Here is a 13,500-nt window from a genome sequence, read left to right on the forward strand (position 1 = left end):
TTAAGGCATTGTGCAGACTGAAAATGTCATTCATATTTATCAAGAACATATTGTAGATTCTTCTTCTTAAAGGTTCATTTTACTTATCTGAAAGGCAGAGTGATAAAAGAAGAGAGTTCTTCCATAGGTTGGCTCACTTTCTGAATTGCTTCAGCGTCCAAGTTTGTACCAGACCAAAGCCAGGAGCCAAAAACTTCATCCAGATATCCCCCCATGGTGGCATGATCCCCAGTGCTTGGGTTACCTTCAGTTTCTTTCCGAGCTCATCAACAGGGAGTTGGATCAGAAGGGGAGCAGCCAGGACTGGCACAGGTGTTCTGATTTGGGATGCTGCTGTCAGAGACAGTGGCTTCATGAGCTACACTACAATGACAGCCCCTAGTTTCCTAAGTTCTCCTTTTTAGGAGCTGCAAGATGAGGGATCAGTGAAGCATTCATTTTGCATGTGATACATATGTAGATGTGAAAGCAGCCAAGGAAACTGGTTTTGGGAGAGAAGCAAGCTTTGTGCACAGGTTGGAAGAACTGTATAAAAAAACAACTCTGACAGACAAAGCAGAGACTTTTTGATGATGAATTTCCACAGAAGCCAGTGTTGGAGAGGAAGCACTGAGTAGGAGCAGGGAGGTCCTGGGTATAGAGAGGACAGCAGGGATCTTAGCGCATTCTGTTAGCTGGGGGATTCGAGCAGGGAGGCATAGCCTTGTTCTAGAATGTCAGCACTGCAGGAGTGATTCTCCCAGGGAGCCCCAACCCTGCAGAAATGAGAGGGGCTTGAATCAATTTCTGGTCCTTCATCCCAGTGTTGATGTAGTGAATACTGCACATGGGCATGCGTTGCTCACACAGGATTGCCTTTTGCGCTACTCATTTGAATTACTAAAAACATTGTGCGTCAATAGTGGTATTATATCTGAGTCATATTAAACAAAAAGTATTTAAAGTAAGAGGTGTGATTTTTTTTTTTCCTCATGTCCTCTTAGGTCTTAGGTTAAAAGGTACCCTTTTGATTAATCTGATCATGTGGTGTTTCATTAAGGGTAACAATAGCTTCTTCATTTACATATGTTTTGGTGCATGCATTTAGTCTGGCTATTAAATGACCAGCTGAAAAAGCTTAAGTGGAAAGTGTAGCTGTAAAAATGAAATATTCTGTGCCCAGCATGATAGCCTAGCGACTAAAGTTCTTGCCTTGCACACACTAGGATCCCATATGGGCACCAGCTCTAATTCTGGTGCTCCACTTCCCATCCAGTTTCCTGCCTGTGGCCTGGGAAAGCAGTCGAGTATGGCCCCAAGCCATGAGACCCTGCACCTGCGTGAGAGACCCAGAAGAAGTTCCTGGCTTCTGGCTTTGGATCAGCTTAGCTCTGGCTACTGAGGCTGCTTGGGGAGTGAATCATCAGACGGAAGATCTTCTTCTCTCTTCTCCTCTCTCTCTCTCTAACTTTCCAATCAAAATAAATAACAGATCTTAAAAAAGAAACATTCTGTGTAGATCTATACACAACAAATCTAAGATATCATTATTAACTTTCCATGTTTAAGAAAGAAATTAATTTTTAACCTTCATTTTCTACCCTAACCCCTTAACTTTTTAACTAAAAAACCTTGAGGACACTACTCCTGTTTTTAAGCTTTTTAGCCTTTTTTTTTTTTAACTAAGCGACAATTGTGAAGTGAAATGTAATATTCTTAGTAAAGCAAAATAAGTCTACAGGAGTCACAGCTTTTAAAAATAATTACTGAATTCTAGATGACCACATAATTGTTTGGAAGTTGAGAAGGATCAAAAATTAAAAATCATCTACTATTGGTAGCCATGTGCTAAATAGATATTTAAAGAATGTCGCAGCTTAAGCTTAAGTCATATATCTGTAAACAGCTGAAGATATGGTTTAAAGACATGTTAGCAATGGTCTTTTAAAAACTAGAATTTAAACTCTTCACGAGGAACAAACTTGTCTTAGGGTGACAAGATTCATGAATGACACAGCCAAGCCTCAGTTGGCTCATTTATAAAATGAGAATGCTGATACCTACTTACAAGAGGTATGTGGGAAATCACAGTGCCTAGAAATATGCCATGCTAATGCACAGTAAGAATTTTGTCTTCTTCTATTATTATTTTTATAATTATGCTGTATCTTCAGTAGCGAAGCCCATACAGTGTTACCCACTGGACTTTTCACTTAATTAATATAATGAGTGCGTATATTTTCAGATAACTTTCAAATTAACCTTTGGTTGAGAACAATGTAGGTTAACGATTTTCTTTCTCCAATAAGTGATCCCAAAGGCCTTGTTAAGAAGCCTGGGTATATGTGAGAGGTGTGGGTCTAGGCTGGTTGAGGAGATGACTTTTCCCATGGGGCAGCCACTGACAGCCATAAGTGGAAGATGGGGACAGGTGCCAAGCAAGCATCAGGCATAGGGCAGTCCCAACACAGAAGTCTTTATCCCCATCATTTGCCTAGAGAAATTCCAATAATATGATGGCAGTAGCAAGAAAGTAGTTAACGCTTTTCTAAAAAAGTAGGGTCCAATCAGTACCTAATTGTTAACTACATTCTCTTTGTACATTTTAATCAAGTACAGAAATGTTTTAAGCATGGATCTAAGCTATAGAAATATATTCAGAATTTTTTTTTGAGCCACATCTGTCTGTAACTGTCTCACATCGCAAAGCCATATACAGTGTTTTTCTTCCTGTTATTGTCCATTTAGATGTCCATCCTCTAGGCTCCTCTTACTAGAGTATAGATCACGTTTCTCAAGAGGTTGTGGGAGCTGTGAAATAATGGTCCCATGCTACAGAGGTTATAGATAAAATGACAGGAGCGACCAGGGACTGGAGAGGTACCCCAAGGACATCCTCAGACATAGGATCAGAATTGGTAAGGGAGTGGAATCACAGGAGTGTATATAGTGTTCTGAATTGAATTAAGTCTGCAGGGAAAATAGGGACCAGCAATTCTCCCAATACAATACATTTTCCCTTCCTGACAGCTTCAACAAAGAATGTCTTGAAATAGTATGAAATAGCAATCCCAAATTTATTCTCCTGTGTCACAAACAAAAACAAACAAATAATTACCTCCTGCCACAGTTGAGGAAAATTTACTCTTTAACAGTCTGACAAAATGTCACTGAATTACATCTATCCCTCGGTATCACCTAGAAAAATACCAGATTCCCCAAAGAAACCCACTAGGCTATTTTGCATTCAGTGCGTGTGAGAAAAGTACAGAATTCAGGACCAAATAAAAGCAAGAAAGTCACCAAAACATCCAGAATTTGACAGGAAACAGAAGTCGTCGGAGGCTTTTTGCTTTCAGAATAAAAATGCTGTTCCTCAAAATCTTGTGCATTCCACTGGGCTCTTCCCAATCACAATCAGTTTTCTCGCTAACCATACACTTCTGCCTGCCAGTCACTCTGTTGGCTGTTTGGGGGAGATTGACACGTAAAACAGCATGCTTTCAAGCAATACGCTTTCATCGTCACAGGAATATGCTCACGGCAACACATTGGTGTGCACTGAGTATGCTATTGATAGAGGGGTTTTTAAGATATTTGCTTCAACATATTTAAAACACAAGTCTAAGACGTCTTCAATAGCTCCTATTCCCTGAGTTGGAAATAATGGCTTTACCAAGATCATTGAAGATTGCATGGCTTCTTACATGGAAAGACTCGCTGGTCTACTCCTGTGCAAAACCTAGGAATTGAGAGGGCATGATCAAATTAAAGGGTAAGTGCTAATTACAAAATAAGGACTGGGTCTTAAGAAAAATACCTAGACCCCTGTGAAATTCCATTGCTAATGGACCTTGCAAAGAGAGTACCATTTTATAGCATGATGGATGGTTTATTTCGGCATCAAGCTGGGCCAAGGGACAAACATAGAAGGTTAAGTGAAGGGGTTACTTATCTAGGACTTTGATAAAGTACCTAAATGAGGCAATGGATACATGGTTAACATGAAAAGTCTTACTCCAGACATGCACAGTATCACTTCTTGAGGTGGTTGTCTTGTCTGAAATAATTGTACATCTTAAATAAGTCTTCATGCATTGCAAGATAGAGCTGGTAAAATAAAATATGTTAATCGACTAGTTAAGTCTCAGTTACCTCATGTAAAATGAGAGAATAACAGCTCTCTTATTTGAGCCAATTAAGAATCATATGAAGTTATAAACTCTAAAAGTAGATTGATTTTGAGTGTTTTGTTAGAATTCTTCGGATTATTCCTTAGATTTCTTTTTTTTTTTTTAAGATTTATTCATTTTATTACAGCCAGATATACACAGAGGAGGAGAGACAGAGAGGAAGATCTTCCGTCTGATGATTCACTCCCCAAGTGAGCCGCAACGGGCCGATGCACGCCGATCCGAAGCCAGGAACCTGGAACCTCTTCCGGGTCTCCCACACGGGTGCAGTGTTCCAATGCATTGGGCCGTCCTCGACTGCTTTCCCAGGCCACAAGCAGGGAGCTGGATGGGAAGTGGAGCTGTCGGGACTGGAACCGGCGCCCATATGGGATCCCAGGGGTTTCAAGGCGAGGACTTTAACCGCTAGGCCACGCCGCCAGGCCCTCCTTAGATTTCTTAATGGAAACTTACATGTTATCTATTTTTCACCCTGGACATATCTCAGATGGAACAGTGCCTTCCTTGTGGATAATACTTACTCACAGACAAAATTAGCCACCAAAATACATCTTTTGATTTTTTTTCTTCTAGTGACTAAATATTCTGTTTGTATCCGTTCACCAATGTACCATAATCATGAATCAAAAGCCTGTTTTATTTTTAAATTCTGTTCCAAACATACCTGGACATACTCAGTAAGACAGGAGAAAAAGGTGTTTAAATGTGTAAGCGCTAAAAGGTAAAGAGCTTCCTGGGTTCCAGAAATGAGATCCAGAGAGGGAAGTGGACAAAGGAGCTTGGCTGCCTGAGAGAGGGCGCAGCAGGTTTCCCACCATGTTGACCTAGAAGTTTGGATTTCAACAATGGTACATGAGATGAAGCTCTGGTTCATTAGGGATGGAGTGTTGAAAGAGTCTTTCGACACATACATTTAGGATTCTGACGATGTATCTAGGGTTAGAAGATTAGTTGCCTCTTGGGATGTGTCCCACATAGGAGAGCCAGTTGAAGTCCTACCTCCGGGGCTTTAGAACCAGAGTCCTGCTAGCTCAGTTGTTTGGGTTCCTCCTGCCCATGTGGGAAACCCAGAAGGAGTTTTAGGATCCTGACTTTGTCCTGACACCACACGAGTTGTTGAGAACATTTGGGGAGTGAATCAATGTATGGAAGATCTTTTCTCCCTCTGCGGTTCCAAGTAGACGAAAATAATTAAATAAACTAACATTTAAAAGATGTTTAAAAGGGATAAAGAAATCCTATCATTAAATCAGAAGATCTTTTTGTGACAGAGAAAATTAAAAGAAAAACTTCATCTTTTGGTAAGCTCTTTCAAATCTGAGTTTCCTTTGGTAAACTTCAGTAGTTTCTATAATAGAAAAAAATGTAGTAACCAAAATTAAACATTTAGAAGATATACGAAAATAATTCAAAAAATTCATATAACTATTTGGTGAAATTCATGCATGTTTTTTTCAAGATATATATTTTCTTTGGCCTTATTATAATTATTTTTTGTAGATTTGTTTATTAGAAGGGCAGAACAGCAGAGTAGGAGGGGGGAAGGAAGAAGTATGGGAGAGAAGGAGAGAGAGTCAAAGCGGTGTCCTTCATCCACTACTAGTTCATTTCCCAAGAGCTGTTAGGACCCAGACTGTGGCAGGTGGAAGCCAGGGCTTAGAACTTCATCCAGGTCTTCCCCATGTGTGGCAAAGGCCCAGACATTTAGACCTTCTTCCCTTCCCTTCCGACGAGCAAGCAGAGAGATGGGTCAGAAACAGGGCAGCCAGGACTCAAACCAGTGCTCATGTGGAATGTGGCATTCAAAGTGGCAGCTTCAAGGCTGGTATTCAAAAAGAGCTCCTTGTTCTGCATCATGCAGAAGATTAGAGAAGACAAGATTATCTGAGCAGAGAACTGTCAAATTGGAAGCCACAGTTGAGTTAATGTCATAGACACCTGCACTAAGAGGTGAGAAGAGAGTGAAATGACTTTATCGATTTAAAAATAAACAGAAGGGAGTCTAACATCCATTTTATGCAGTTACCAGAAACAGAAAATACAAGCATTGGAGGGAACTATAATAGATATCAACTTGGCAACTTCATGGAGTAGACAGACCACTGGAGGAGGAAGAGTTCTGATCAGGGCAAGGTAGGAGCAATCTACATGGACAATTACAGCAAACCTGCCAAGAGTATTGGAAACAACTGGGCAGGAAATCAAGGATTCTCTCATTTAAGAGGTGGGGTGGAGGTGCTTCAAGCACAGATATATTTGACTAAGAAGGCGCTATTATTTTCCTAAGGCTGCCATAAGACAATGTCACATACTTTAGGCTAAAAAGAACAGAAATAAACTGTCTCGCAGTTCCAGAGGCCAGGACTCCACCACCCAGGTCTTGACAGCCTCACAGCCCTGTGTCTTTCTCCTGGCTGTGCAGAGACACCTGTGCAATCCCTACCTGTTTGCTTCACCTCGTATCCTTCGGTGGGTCAGCCTGTCTGCCCAGCTTTCCCTTTTGTGTAAGGCTAGTAGTCATATGGAGTAGGGTGCACTGTAAGTGACCTCATCTTAACTCGGTCTACTCCAAGAAGACCTTATTTCCAAACAAGGTCATTTTCTGGGATCCTGGGGATTACAACTTCAACATAACACAAGTCAACTCACAACCAATATTCTCTTAACGGAACTTCATGAAACGAACTAATAAAACCTGTCTTTCAAAGAACAAAGACTTCAGGAACCGATGATAGATTTGCACTTGTGAAATGTCTACATGTGAATACTTATTTTACAAGGGAATGTTTCTAAGAACAAGGGGCATGCTCTTTGTTTTCATGTTCACGTACTTCACAATGCAGACTGAGGAGAATACTAATGCTTGCCAACCTTCTCTCTGCCTAGGTGTGGTCTTTTTACGTAAGTTTAACAATTGTAGGGAATTAGAAGAATGGGCGTGGCAAATGCTTAAATGGTTATATGATTTGCATAATTAAATGATTGTTTCTCTAATTAGCTCAATGAAAATTCAATATCAGAGTCAGGGGAATATGGTATTTCTGCTTTTCATGGGACAGCACAGAACGGTCACCTAAATGAGTCACACTGTGTGAAAATCCTTCTTGTTTATAATTAACTTGAAAAAAGTTAAAGAAAATGCTATCACAAGAAGGCACCATGTTAGCAAAATGCTTTTTAGGATAAATGCTCAGATCCTTGAATTTGGAAGAAAGGTTAATTTTCTTCAGTTGTCCTTAGCTTTTAGTATATTAAAATAACCACGTTTTTAGGGCTGCATGGAGGATGAAAGAGAAAATGTGTTAAGATAGTCTTAAAAAATCTGAAGTAAGTTATAAATCAAGAGTTATGCTGATTATTTTTCTATCACTGATTTACTTTCAGTATCATCTTTTTTCAAAATTCTGTTATTGAACTTTGGCAATAGTATCTGAAAGAACTTTCTGACAATTATTAGAATTGTTGCACTTATAATTGTCATTTTTCATTGAGTAGAAAGATCAACCAACGTTTAAAAAATGTACAAATGGTAGGTTAAAGATGCAAAACCAGCAAAATTCAAGCCAAGAACATTGACTAATGAATTTTTAAAAATTCTTGAAAGTCATGTACTCAAGTTTGGGCAAGCCCGAGGCAATCTTGATACATGTGACCTTATACCTCTGCATGGAGCAGGTAACCCATGCTGACTGAATTTGCTAACATTACAGCATTATTTTTTTCTGTAAGATGTGAAATTCTGGAATGAATTTCTCTTCCTGCAAAGCTAGTAGTGTCATCTTGGAACCATAACGCCAAGTGACTTCATCAAATCTCAACACCTCCCAAAGAACTCATCTGCAAAGGTGCTTAATATATGAATTTAGGGATTTAACTTTCAGGGGACTTGTTAAACCTATAATAGAAATCTTGTTCTTACAGTCTTACGTCATTGTGTTAAAAGAAAAACCCAATGTGGAAAAGGCAAGAGGTAAGGTCCTGTGAGAGCGCCTAAGCAGAGGTGAACCTTCCATTGATTCCTACAGTTTCAAGGCACTTGAGTGATGTCTTGTGTGCTTTTACTCTCAGTCCAACAAACAGCTCAGTAGCTGCACTAGGTATCATGTGGGGCAGGTGAGTTATGCTTTAATTCCTGACCCACATCATTGGGAAATAGAGGGAACACTGTATCAAGCTAAGTTTTGCTTAACTTGTTATAAATCAACTGATAGTTGAAGAACTTCGTCTCATGTACTGAGTAGTTCTGTATCGAGTGTTGGAGTGATGTGGTCAGGACCCTAGGACCAGGATAGCTTCTACAAACTAATTCCTTGACAGAGAAAAGTAAAAATCATCTCATTTCTATATTGGGATTTGAACTTCCCAAATGGTGTTTAGCTTTTTCAGCAAAATGACTTATCCTTGTAAACACTGTGTGCATGTTGAAAGGTGGGTGTGAGAGATGGGAATAGTCCAGTAGCGGACAGTCACAGAGTTAGGACCTGCCTGCAGTTCCCATGGAGACTTCCCAGGGAAGAGACTTCCTAGAACGGAATGTGATTAAGTAGTATTTGGAGAGAGAGTCTCTAAAAAGAGATGTTAAGATGAAATCATCAACGGGAACCCTAAGTCAGTGTGATTGCTAGCCTTGCCAGAAGAGATTAGGGCACAGACACATGGCAGTAAGATCATACCAAGGCCACTGGAAGAGACAGCCATGGAGAAGCCAGGAGGACCTAGTGCTGTTGACACCATAATTTTTGATTACTAACCTCCAGAATCGTGAGAATAGAGATTTCTGTTGTTTGAACCAACCTTCGGTTCAGCATTGTAACAGCTCTGACAGCCCAACCCCAGGGTCCCATGTAACACTGAGGACAACAAATGTTTTCTTCTGGTGGGAAATAAACAGCAACAGAAGACTTGGAGGTTTGTTTGTTTTAGAACTAATGCATAGCTTTGGCATCAAGAGGAGTTGATTTTGTGCTCGAGGGAGGGCTGGGACCCCATATTTTTGGGTAGTCATGCTTTTGGTAGAAGGTTTTGGTAATAGTCTTGGGTTATACATAGGTAACTCGGAAGTTTCAGAAGAAAGCTGGCTTCATCTCGCTGGGCTATCAGATTGTATCATTAGAGGATAAAATTTTAAGAAGTGTCTCAACAAGTTAATATTTATGTATCAGTGTGAACAGTTATCATTATTATAGCAGTAGATAAGTGCCATTTTTTTCCCCACTGGAGGGAAATCCAATATGAAAAAATGACAACTTTTCAAACATGACATTTAATCCATGCATGTAAATCAAATTGAGAATCTATTATTCATTATTTAAAAGGTGGCATATTTTTATTACACTGAAAATGATACAAAATACTGTGAAAATTTTAATGCCGTTTCTTGAAAGTGTAAGACACGTATTATGTAGTCATCTAGCTGATACTGGCATTCATTTTAAAATATAACTGTGGAATTAATAAATTTGAAGTTTTATGCCTTAAAAAAAGAAAGCTTGATTTCAGTGAAACAGGGACATTTTTTTCTATTCAAAGCTTCCAAAAACACTGACGATGGTAAAGCCCTTCGCAACAGCTCTGATTCTAATATGAATACAAAGAATATCGTTCATACTCGTGTCATTATTCGTCATGACCACAGTGTCTTCCCTCAAGTGCTCTCTGAAAACTGCATACATCAGAAATTGATTAAAATGACCTAAAATATTAATTCTTCAAATATGATGAACCCAACACTTTGCAGGAGGTTATTTTCTGAGTGACATTTAATATCTAAGAACAGAAATGATTTTAATAACTCATGGAAAGGAGTATTTCTACAGTATCTGGAGCCTGGCATGATTGCTTTGATTGATTATTGGTTATTGCAATTTAAATGGAACGCCCTAGAGTTTACTGTATTGGGTGGCTCTGGGAAACTTCTTCTTGTGTCAGCAGGAACTAGGCCCTTCCTGTGCTTTTCTCAGAGGTCATATCTGCCGGTGAAGCGGACTCCAGAGGTCAGAGAAGTTTGATTGCAAGTGGGTTTTCCAGAACGTCATAGAGGGTCACGGAGCATCTGAGCTCAGGAGTGTTCTCTCTTAACTCACCTGCTAAGGAGAGTCTCACTGAACCATACATTCATCTCTGCAAGGCACCTTGCTCTCTTTTTGCTGACGCCAAAATAATAAACACACAAAAACTGGACCCAAGCCATAGCAGGAACAAGCATCTTTAGAGTGATTGACTGCTTGCTAACATTCAACGTTTGGGGAAAATTCCTTAAACTTCCTGGCCTTAGTTCCCCCATCTGTAAAACTGGAACATAAGACTGGAATATAATTCGCAACAAGCATTAAGTTATGTCACGTGTAAACTTTTCTGTGTAGCAGTTACATGTAGGCAATCATTAGTCATAATAGTCATAATTTATGTTAGATGAATTTTCTTCTCTTTCGTATATCAGATTTCTTCAAGCCTTTCAAAATGTTCCTTCAAGAAGCCTTGGTCAATCTAGTCTTGATTCTCTCATTTGAGGAAACGGTTGACACCAAGTTTGATGCCCGTTGGCCTGTAAGCTTTGCTACTGAATGTTCTGAGAAGTTCCACGGGCATTGGTACATAAAACCACTTTATTAATGTTCTCACTTGTTCTCCAACTGGAGACGAAGGGTGTCCTCTACTGATTGCCTGCAGGGCATCCTGCAGTCTTACACATGGAACACACACTATCACTGCAAACTTCATAACATCCGACCCATTGTTAACTTGCTTTGCTGGTAGATGTTCACTTGCTCAGAGACTTCAAGCTAAGATTCAAAGCCAGAAGTGAATGGCTCCACAAACACCAATGTTTACAACCCACTCAAAAATAAAAAAAGGAGCAGGAACCTATACCTTTACTTCCATATCTACAAATTAATCACCCATTCCCACAAGTTGTCTCTTTCTCTATTTTTTTCACATTCCCATACATTATATGTATATATTTTTTTTTCTGGAGGAGTTTCTATTACTAAAGACGCATTCTTTCTCTTCAGTCTCTCCTTTATGTCCTTGCAATGACAGGTTCTGCATCATATATTACATATTTGGGAAGGAGGCTGTTCTAACTCAAGAAATTGGCAGTACTTACTTACTCTGAAGAACATTGAACTTGTCAGTACCAGAATGAAAACTTCTGAGAGACTTTGCTTTGTTTTTATCTCTCTTAATAAATGATTTTTAAAGATGCATGAACAAGTCTAAGAATTCCAAGAATCATACAGATATCCTCAAAGAGACAGCTAGGGGCTGCCTTTTAATTCGAATTTTCTCAAACATTAAAATGTTTCAATGTTTTATAAAGAGTCACGTCTTAAGTTTTATGAGGACTGCTTTCCAAAAGCCATAAATTCGTCTTTGTCCTCTGTGTGTCTTCTCTGCATCCAATGTATTCAGAGTTAAGAAATGCCCTAGTTACAAAATAGTAGCTCTTGTTCACTTGGCATGCAATTCAACAACCAAATCATTTTGAATTCTCTGAAGAGGAAGAACTTGCTGCTATATTTGAACTCACTCACATTCAGAGGGAATAAGTTTTAATATTTCGACATCTATACAAAATGCCTTACAACTACTTTTAAGGCATTGATTCTCCCATGAACACCAGGAGAAGTCACGAAGGACTGAGGAAGGCAAGGAATTTCTTCAAGGTCACACAGCTTTTAATTGCAAAGGAGAAGCCTGGGTATCTCACACTATCCACCTGCCTCATACAGTAGTCTATGACTTTGAACTGTTGAGTATCCAACCTTGTGATGGTGGCAGATTGAGACCAGAGTCAAGGATCCAAAAAATGTCTGTGTAGTTACTTGTATGTCATATCATGCCAAAACCCTTCTTCCAGGCTTCCTTTGTGTTTAGGTCTCTGTTACATCTAGAATAGAATTCAAATAATTTTCCCAGACCGTCCCACTTTATGTGACCTGACTTCTTCCCACTCTTACATTTTATTCCATTCAAAGACAATGGCTTACAAATTTCATCCTGGCCTCAGTTACATTCTCTGAACATTCTGAGCCTTTAGCTGCAGTCATGGATTTCAGGCATGCTGTCTTTCTCCTCCTCAGAAGTTGGCACTGCAGCTCAGAGGTTCAAAGTTGCTTTCGAGGTTCCTCACAGTTTCATCCCTCTCCCGTCGTCTTGTGCATCATTATTCATTTACAGTATTTTAATATCTCTGGTAATAGGTTAGGGGTTCATCACAACTGACAGATTTTGATTGAATGATCGATTGCTGTCTCCCTTACCAGATTATAGTATAATGAAAATGAAAGCTTTTTTATATTGTTTTGATACTCTGCTTTGATGCATAAGCACGCAGTGGCTGTTGAAGGCTTGCGTGTGAGTGAGTGAGGGAAGGAAGCAGTGAAGTGTAATTGGCTTTTTGGAATAGTCAGAGGAAAATATGGTAGCCAGAGAAGCATGAACCAGTCATTGCTTTCCTGTTTTTCAGCAACCTGTAAAATGGGCTCACACCAACCTAACAATCAAATGTGGAATTATGCCTGGAAGAGCTTTGCAAAATTAAAAAATTGTTCAGCCTCAGTGCATTGTGGACTGCCCAAAGGGGGAAATGTTGATTAGCAGTTATTGCCAAAAGTTTTCTGCTTTCCAAATGATGTATTTACATGCTCCTGGTAAAACCATTTGTGGCTAATTTGTTGGTCTTTGATCTAATCAGGCTGCAGATGTTCCAAAATGCCATCTTTTTGTGCACTGAGACTCACTCACTGGGGTTTGTAAAAGTAATGGGCTGTGCCCAATTTTTCCCCAATGTGTTTAATTCTCAGGGACAATGAAAGGAAAGATCTGTCTTTTGCCTAACAAGGAGAAACTGAAGGAAATTTCAACTTTTTGTTTTAACAGTTGAAATGAAAAAAAAAAAAAAAAGGAAGGGGGGGAAGAATCCCAGAACTGATTTTTTTAAATTAAAATATTCAATTAGATTTTTCTATCTCCCTAGAGTGAAATGTTCTTAGTTGAACATTTCAGTAGCTTGTGAATAGATGAGTTATGACATATTGAGGTTGAGGTCAGGTAATAGAACTACAGTATAATGAGATGATATACTATATATTTCCTCTTGATTCGCTCATCTTTGATGGGAAATAGTGAAAAATGTCAGGTTGGCTAGTCAGTACTTATTCAGGTAAGACTGAGATTTTACACAGAAAGCCATGGAAGTCAGTCGAACATACAGGTTCCTGGATGTCCCAGTCCACCTTGCTTATCTCTGATTTGCTATTGAAGACAGAAGTATCACTTGAGATTTTATCTCACCTGGTTGGAATTCAGTCTCAAGCCCTAGTTC

At 39.4% G+C, this 13,500-nt stretch overlaps 1 protein-coding gene across 1 annotated transcript in view; it reads left to right on the forward strand.

Annotated features, from left to right (window-relative positions):
- LOC101532567 (uncharacterized) overlaps positions 1–13,500 on the forward strand; it is a 253,999-nt gene that overhangs the window by 70,407 nt on the left and 170,092 nt on the right. The window lies entirely within an intron of this gene.

The sequence above is a fragment of the Ochotona princeps genome, chromosome 1, assembly GCF_030435755.1.
Source record: "Ochotona princeps isolate mOchPri1 chromosome 1, mOchPri1.hap1, whole genome shotgun sequence".
Classification (NCBI taxonomy): Eukaryota; Metazoa; Chordata; class Mammalia; order Lagomorpha; family Ochotonidae; genus Ochotona; species Ochotona princeps.